General features: G+C 40.1%; 1 pseudogene; it reads left to right on the forward strand.

The window, feature by feature from the left end:
• The first annotated feature begins 3,535 nt into the window (after positions 1-3,535).
• LOC139018286 (hypoxanthine-guanine phosphoribosyltransferase-like) lies at positions 3,536-4,722 on the forward strand (annotated as a pseudogene).
• The last annotated feature ends 4,568 nt before the right edge of the window (positions 4,723-9,290 follow it).

Consider the following 9,290-nt stretch of genomic DNA (forward strand, 5'->3'; position numbering starts at 1 on the left):
AGTGCATATTTCCGTTAGAAAGCAGAGAAGGATTGGAGGCTGTTCACTGGAGTGGTGAGAGTGTGGAGGTAACATTCTGTAACTGTGGATATATAACTCCATTGGAGGAGAGTAGAGATTTGGGTACAATAATTTAATCTGCCACACTGTATGTATGTATGTATGTATGTATGTAAATGATGTTATCTCGAAAAATTGAGATCTGAATATGATTTCAAATATGTCAAATAGAATCTATGCAGAGAAAGAAGTCTTGAAGGAAAGACATTGAAATGTTAATAGGATATATCTTTGGGTGCTAGGACTGTGAAAGATTAAAAGTATTCCTTCTTCTATTTTACAAATTGTGTTTCATGAGAATATACTCATTTCATACTTTAAAACAGGCTCTATTAATCTGAAGTGGAGTCTTCTAAGTATTAAACTACAATTGTTGGAATATCAACAATAGGATCAGTAGCGGTCCTAAAAGCATGTGCAAGGAGGATTCGTTCCTGATCCTATGAGGACAGAAAGATTTCAAGAGTCTTGAACCCCAGAAATTGACATGGCTTGTCCTCTCTTTTTTGTTATTAAAAGTATGGTGCACAGGTTGCCAGCATTGGCATCACCTGGGCACTTGTTAGAAATACACAGTCCAATCTTCATCCCAGAATTACTTAATCCGATCTGCATTTTAAGACATTTATCCAGGTGGTTTGTAATCTATTCCACACTGTTATAACATCATTTAAAGTAAACACATTTTTTTCTTTATGATTAAAAAGGAATTCTTACTTTAAAATGAAAAAAATGGGCAGATAGTGGAATAGATGGGCAAACAGATTGACTGGTCCAGTGACAAAGAACCAACAATATTTGCACAGTAAAAATGAATTATTTAGTCTGGAATAGTTATTGATTGCCCGTTTGATGTGGGGCACTGTTCCAGGTGGAATAGCATTTCCTCTCTCCAATTATAAGACAGAACTGTAATTCTGGGATGCGTTAGTAGAATATTAACAGGTGTCATACTGTATTAGTTTCCCGTGGCTACTGTAACATATAGGCACAAACTGGGTTTCTGAACACAACACAAATTTATTATTTTAATTTATTATTTTACTGTTCTGGTGGCAGAAAGTCTGAAATGGGTCTCGCTGGCTAACATCAAGGTGTCGGCAGCAGGGCTGGGTCCCTTGGAGAAGCTCTAGGGGAGAAGCTGTTTCACCCACTACCGGCTGCTTGCATTTCTCTGCCTCATTCCATCTTCAAATCCAGCAATGGCCAGTAGTGTTTCTCGCTCTTAAGTCAACTCTCTTCTGCCTCCAATTCCATTTCTAATAACCTTTGTAATTGCACTGGGCCCACCCAGCTAATCCAGGATGACCTCCCTATTTTTTAAAAACATATTTTATTGATTTCTTTTTACAGAGAGGAAGGGAGAGGGATCATCAATCAGCTGCCTTCTGCACACCCCATATTGGGGATGTGCCTGCAACCAAGGTACATGCCCCTGACTGGACTCGAACCTGGGACCCTTCAGTCTGCAGGCTGATGCTCTATCCACTGAGCCAAACTGGTTAGGTCTCACCTCCCTATTTTAAGGTCGGCTGATTAGCAACCTTAAGTCCATCTGCCATATAAGGTTCCAGGATAAGAACACGGACATCCTTGGGAGCTGTTATCCTGCCCACCACGCCCGTGAACTAGAGATTTAGTGGGCACATGAATCTGCAAATAACATGTCCTCTGGGAGCTTTGCACTGTACAGTAGCATAGTAAAGGCTCTGAGAAATCTTGAAGCGAAGAAGCCCATTTAACTTGGCCCAACCCGGGAACTCTTCTTTTATGTGCACATTTCATGAAGCCGAGCCAGAGAAATATGCAGAAATTCGGAGTAAATGAAAGAACTGGTTTCTGCCCTAGAGGAGTTGAAGAAAGCTTTTCATTTTATAAAATCGTGTATTTCAACTTAATCCTGGCTTCATTCCTGCTGAGGGCATGCAGGGCAGAGAGTGAGAACATCTGTGGAAACTAGAGGCCCTACTTCCCAGGTTTCTGTTCCATTATAAGGCAACCTCAAGTGCAGCAGTGGTGGTGGGAGTCTATGCCGATTTCCATTTTTACCAGGGACATGTTGTGGTATTATGAATAATAATAATAAAAAAATCTGTCCAGGCCACTTTCCTAATCTCTATCACTCTGTTTCTCACTTGTAAAATTGGGTTAATGGGATCCCCTTTCATCCAATACCACTGTGGGGCTTTAATTAATGTTAAAATGCTTTTTGGCATCGACATGCAGAAAGAGGTATTACAATTCAGTGCCAGATATTATGATGGTAATGAGGACTAGCTCACCAATGTTTCATTACATGTGCAGCTTTTTTCATCAATTTACTACATAAACCATCATACAGTATTATCTTTAGGGCCAGACCAGCCAGCTTCTTTCATCTTTTGGATAGCTCATGTGGAAACCAAGAAATATAAACTAGAGGAAGCTGTGTCTTGTAAAAAAAAAAAAAAAAAATCCCAGAAGGCATTTGTTTTATGTGGTGAGCACAATGATTGCTTGCAATAAAGAAGCCTACGAAGGCCTCCCTTGTTCTAAGATTATTCATGCAGCAATTATGCTATTGATGGCAACCTGTTTTTATGATAATATATTGTAAGCTGTTCTGAAGCCACTCAACAAAGCATAGTAGAGCACTTGCAATCTTAGTCAGGACCTCTTTAGTAAGATACCTATTCATGTCCTTGATTAGAAAAAGCTAAAGAATATAGGCATTTTAAAAAAGAGATAGAGTACAGATCAGTTGTAATCTTCAATGAATTGGGACTTGTAATTTTCAAGTGAAGAATCACAAAAGAGAGAAATTATTGGGTACCCTGACTTACATTTTTCATGATCTTATTTATCTTAGTACAAATGCTTTCCATGAGTCCCTAAATTGTGTGCCTGACACAAAGGAAGGGGACCTATTTAGTTTACAATTGGACAAGAACAAAGGGTTTCCTTACATTTGTTTTTGTATTGCTGCGGGTTTTCAAGTTGACCTTGAACGACATGGGTTTGAACTGCACAGGTTTCACATATCGGCAGATTTTTTTGGATAAATACAGTCATCATTCCCTTTTATATCCTTGGGTTTCGCATCTGCAGCATCAACCAACCACATATCAAAAACAGTATTTTTGAACTTCCAACTGTAGTTTCCCAAATGCAGATTCCTAGCTTTGGATCAAAAATACTGTTTTCAACCCACAGTTGGTTGAATCTTTGGATGTGAAGGGCTGACTGTAGAGTCAAAAGTTAAACCTAAAGTATTTTTACTGCAGGTCAGCGCTACTAATCCCCATGTTGATCGAGGGTCAACTGTATTCTTAGTTCAAGTGTGTATTATTAAGTTCTTTTAGGTTTTTGGTTTTGCAGGGTTTGTGACACATTCATGCATTTTAATTTAAAATAGTTATTGTGATTGTTTTGCTGAGGTAAATCTTTATGAAAAGAAAGTCAAATGCTTCAGGCTGCCCTCCGCTGGTGCGTTTGCCGGCTCTGTTATGGCGACTCGCAGCCCCAGCGTTGTGATTAGTGATGAAGAACCAGGTTATGAACTAGATTTGTTTTGTATATCTAATCATTACGTGGAGGATTTGGAAAAGGTGTTTATTCCTCATGGACTAATTATGGGCAGGACCCAGTGGATTGCTCGAGATGTGATGAAGGAGATGGGAGGCCATCACATTGTAGTCCTCTGCGTGCTCAGAAGGAGCTATAAATTCTTTACTGACCTGCTGGGTTATATCAAAGCATGAACAGAAATAGTGATAGATCCATTCCTACGACTGTAGATTGTATCAGACTGAAGAGCTACTGTAATGACCAATCAACAGGGGACATAAAAGTGATTGGTGGAGATGATCTCTCAGCTTTAACTGGAAAGAATGTCTTTAAAAAATATATATATATATATATATATATATATATATATTATTGATTTTTTACAGAGAGGAAGGGAGAGGGATAGAGAATTAGAAACATTGAAGAGAGAGAAACATCAATCAGCTGCCTCCTGCACACCCCCTACTGGGGATGTGCTCCCAACCAAGGTACATGCCCTTGACCGGAATCGAACCTGGGACCCTTGAGTCCGCAGGCCAACGCTCTATCCACTGAACCAAACCTGTTAGGACTGGAAAGAATGTCTTGATTGTTGAAGATATAATTGACACTGGCAAACAATGCAAACCTTGCTTTCCTTGGTCAAGCAGCATAATCCGAAGATGGTCAAGGTCGCAAGCTTGCTGGTAAAAAGGACCCCTCGAAGTGCTGGATGTAGACCAGACTTTGTTGGACTTGAAATTCCAGACAAGTTTGTTGTAGGATATGCCCTTGAATATAATGAATACTTCAGGGATTGGAACCATGTGTGTGTTTTAGTGAAACCGGAAAAGCAAAATACAAAGCCCAAGATGAGAGTTCAAGTTGAGTTTGGAAACATCTAGAGTCCTATTGAAATCACCAGTAAAGTGATCAAATGTTCTAGTTCTGTGGCAAGCTGCTTAGTAGAGCTTATTGCATGTATCTTCTAAGAATTTTATCTGTTTTGTAATTTATAAGTGTCAGTTGCTTCATTCCTGAACTCTGTATTTGCACTATGAGCCTAAGACTATCAGTTTCCTTTGGGTGAATTGTTATTTGACTTGTGAATGAAAAATCTCTTAAACCACACCGCTATTGAATGAAAATATTGAAACTGTGTTTGTAAGAAACATTTAAAGAGAATATATATTAGTTTTTAATTGGTATTTTAATTTTTATATATTCAGGAAAGTACAGAAGTGATTGAATATTGTTAATTATACCACTGTGTGTTTAGAAAAGTAAAAAGCAGTCAGGTTTTGTATCTAAGATAGCACCTAAGAGATATTGTTATATTAGATAAACCATATGTCCTGGAATTATTTAAGTAATGTTTCAGTATTATTAATTGTATTTTCCCGCTTATTCACATTATTTTTGGCGAATCTTTGTCAACATTTCCTTTTAAATACAAATCAATAAATTCCAGAATAACATTACCACTTTTTGAGTTCATCAGTGTAAAAATCCTTAAAATAAAGACTGTCTCTCTAAAAGAAAAAAAAAAGAAAGTCAAAAAAAATATTAAAAGAAAATGTGTGCCCTGATCTTAAAGAGGTTGCTTAAATCTCACACTTGTTTCACTCAAGTTTTGTTACAACTTTATTTATTTATTTTTAAAAATATGTTTTTGTTAATTTCAGAGAGAGGAAGGGAGAAGGAGAGAGAGATAGAAACATCAATGATAAAAGAGAATCGCAGATCAGCTACCTACTGCATTCCCCCTAATGGGGATCGAGCCCGCAACCTGAGCATGTGCCCTGACTGGGAATCAAACGGTGACCTCCCGGTTCATAGGTCAATACTTAACAACTGAGCCACACTGGCCAGGCTTGTTACAACTTTAAATTGAGTTCATATCCACATGGACAGAGTGAAAAATGTCTTAATGAAGCATCTCTTTCATGTTGTCATCTCTTTTCACAATCTCAAAACTGAATATAAAATTTATTGTACAAAATATGCCTTTATCCCCAATAGGAGGATTTTTTCCCTTATTTGTTTTCTCCCCATTTCATTTTGCTTTGTAGATATAATTTTGGTAAATGATTTGAAGATGGGTAAAGAAAATGTTGGCTGAAGCTGATGAGAGCAAGCAAATTGATTGATTGAGATCTTGGTCTTCTTTATAAGCTGGGTTGCAAAAATAATTACATAAAATAAAATTTAAAAATATGTGTATAAATCAGGGTAAAGGAATATGTATAGAGAAAAGTAAAATGAAACCATGTGAGGTCACACTTAAAATGCACCTTACGATTGTAACATACACACTCTCAAGCTAACTGGTATACACACATTTGTTTCTATATTTTTTAGCAGCCCATGAAATGAGGGAAAATCACTTCTAATGAGAATCTCTCGAAGATAAAGGAAAATCTGTTATTTAGCTGGAGTCTATTTCCAATGATGAGGCTAGAGGAGAAATGAAATTCTGTATCTTTCTTTGTCTGTCTGTCTGTCTCTCTTGTGTCTCTCTCTGCCTGACTGTCTTTGTCTCTCTCTCATTCTGGGATTGAGGATGAGTTGAATTCTCTGATATTAAGGGTACCTTTGATCCAACTCTATTGCTCTCTGAATTGGGCTGTTCCAAGAACAGAATTTTAAAAGCCACACATCTCTGTTATTTTCAGAAAAGTGGGGAGTGATGTAGCTGATCTTCTGAAAATATCAGATGATACAACATAATTTTATTTTTAGCTCAGAAATGCAACTGTGGGACTTTTAAATAAAATCCAACACATTTTGTTGGAGAGGCTAAACCAGTCACGACCAGCTGGCACTGCACAAAACTGAAAGTCACCACAAAGGGAATTATCAGGGAAGACAAGAGCTAAGGGAAAGTCCTCAAACAGTCACTCGGGGCTGACTGGTTTGCTCAGTGGTAGAGGGCTGTGTGTGTGCTTATAAAATGAATCCAGGGATTTCCACCATCAATTACTACGGGTGAAAGCCACTCTTGATTTTGAATGCTCACATGTCCGGGTGCCTCAGAGATGTGAAATTTTTTCCTGGCTCTGTCACCAACTCTCTCTGTGATCCTGAGATAGCTACTTCCCCATTTCTCAGTCTGTTCCCTCTCAATGCAATGTGAATTGGACTAGATACCCTTCCAAGTTCATTTCAGGACCCAAAGTTTAAGCAGGGTAGTTAATATCCCCCGTAAACCTCATGTGTGTAAACATGTAATTCTTTTTTACTTCTCTATAGCCAAACTAATTGCTCATAGCCCCTATTTTAATGATGAGAGAGGGAGGGAAAGAGGGAGGGAGAAGAGACAGAATGAGAAAGAATGAGAAACTAAGCAAATCAAGCAAACAAATTTCAATGTTGCCACTTCAAGCTATCTTACTTTCTTCTGGGTTAGAAGTTAGTGTTTGGTGTAATGACTCGGGATTTAAATTCGGTTGATTCAGAACTCAGGCTCTGTTAGGGCTGCCACCCCTCTCAGGGGCTCTATTCTATCCTCTTAGTCCTGCCGCTGTCCTGTTTGATGCCCTCCACTTGGCACTTCTTTTCCTTGCGTTGGCTTCTGCTGCCAGGGGAAGCGAGACAGTAGTGCAGTCAGAGGTGGGGTGTCTGGGCTGGGTGGCCTCCACCTGAGGGTCTCATCCCGCCATCCCTGCTTTGCTGCTGACATGCATTGGCCTTGCTGCTAGAGCCCTGGGTGTGGCCAGGCCCTCTGATCCAGGTCCACGTGGCCAGTGGATGAAACTCCCCTGTCATTTTAGGCAGCGAGGTTCTTGGGGCGCTGCTGAAAGAAGCATTTTCAGAAGGACCCTTGGAAGGATGGGATGTGGGAAAAGGTTCTTTGCCTAAAGTTACGTTTCTCAGGTTCCAGTCCTGGAAAAGGTGCAGCTGGGAGTTCAGCGAAGCCAGGAACAAGGCCAGTGTCCGGAGTCTCCGTTCCATGTTGCAGCCGGTGTGGCTCAGCACTCAGGCCAGAGTAAAGTCCATCAGTCCATGTGTGGAGCCCCACATGGCCTTGCACCACCTGGGCACAGTGGGGTGCAGGCCCTGCAGCAGGAATCCCAAGAGAGCCTGGCGCCTTCGTCTAGAACAGCGGTTCTCAACCTGTGGGTTTTGACCCCTTTGGGGGTCGAAAGACCCTTTCACAGGGGTCGCCTAAGACCATCGGAAAACACATATATAATTACATATTGTTTTTGTGATTAATCACTATGCTTTAATTATGTTCAATTTGCAACAATGAAATTGGGGGTCACCACAACATGAGGAACTAAAATAAAGGGTCGCGGCATTAGGAAGGTTGAGAACCACTGGTCTAGAAGTTTATGTATGTAGATTTCGTGAGCTTGCAAGGGCTGCGTCCATCCTGGCCAATTACCTGTTTCCAGGTGTGATTGACGGGCAACAGGTTCCCAGGTCACTCAGACCTTACTGCGCATGTGTCTAAACTGCCTCTGTTCAGTCCCTTTCCCCATCAGTGAGCAGGGAACCGACTTGGACAGTGTTAAATGCAGCTCTTTGGCAAAGCTGTATAAATGGATGGCTATATCTAGCCTTCCCCTTCCTCCTTTCCTGAGAAATAATAACCAGATTATGACAACGGTGTCACATGCTCTTTGTGTCCGCCTTATGATGTCCCCATTCCCCACCCTTCTCAGCTTCCGTCCCCCATGCAGTACGCAGGCGCTGTTGGACAGGACAGCACCGAGGAGTCAGGGATTTGAAGGCTCTCTACCTCCCTGTGCTATGCCTCCATTTCTACTCCCTGAATTGAAACTAGGATGCAACTAAGATCCTCTTGACCGATTCCGGTCAAGGGCATATACCTTGGTTAGGGGCACATCCCCAGTGGGGGCTGTGCAGGAGGCAACTGATTAATGTTTCTCTCTCTTCGATGTTTCTAATTCTCTATCCCTCTCCCTTCCTCTCTGTAAAAAATCAATAAAATATATTAAAAAACAACAATAACAGAAACATCAATGATGAGAGAGAATCATTGATCGGCTGCCTCTTGCACACCCTACACTGGGATTCGAGCCTATAACCCAGGCCTGTGCCCTGACTGGGAATTGAACCGTGGCCTTCTGGTCAAGGGCATATACCTTGGTTGCGGGCACATTCCCAGTGGCGGGTGTGCAGGAGGCAGCTGATCGATGTTTCTAGCTCTCTATCCCTCTCCCTTCCTCTCCATAAAAAATAAAAAAATATATTTTAAAAAAATCAATCAATGTAAGCAAGTTGACAGGCTAAGGAAGAAAAAAATCACATGATTATATCAATGATGCAGAAAAATCATGTAATAATATTCAATTTTCATTTGTGATGAAAAATTCTTAGGAAAATAAGAATAGAGAGGGAACTTTTTTGATTTCATAAAGAACGACCTACAAAAAACCAACAGCTAACTTACTTGATGGTGAAAGACTGAATATTTTCCTCTTAAACTCATGTACAAGGTGTGGATGTCCACTCTTATTTAATGCAGTACTGGAAGTTCTAGCCGGTGAAATTAGGTTAGAAAAGGAAATAAAAGTCCTGCAGATCAGAATAGACAAATGAAACCGTCCCTATTTGCAAATGACCTGATTGTCTATATAGAAAATCTCAAGAAATACAAAAAAAGATTATATTCTAGAACTAATGAGTAAACTCAACAAGGTCACACTATACAAATTAAACATACAAAACCAATT

Source organism: Myotis yumanensis, unplaced genomic scaffold (assembly GCF_028538775.1).
Source record: "Myotis yumanensis isolate MYYU_CA2020_CCGP unplaced genomic scaffold, mMyoYum1.0.hap1 SCAF_10, whole genome shotgun sequence".
Classification (NCBI taxonomy): domain Eukaryota; kingdom Metazoa; phylum Chordata; class Mammalia; order Chiroptera; family Vespertilionidae; genus Myotis; species Myotis yumanensis.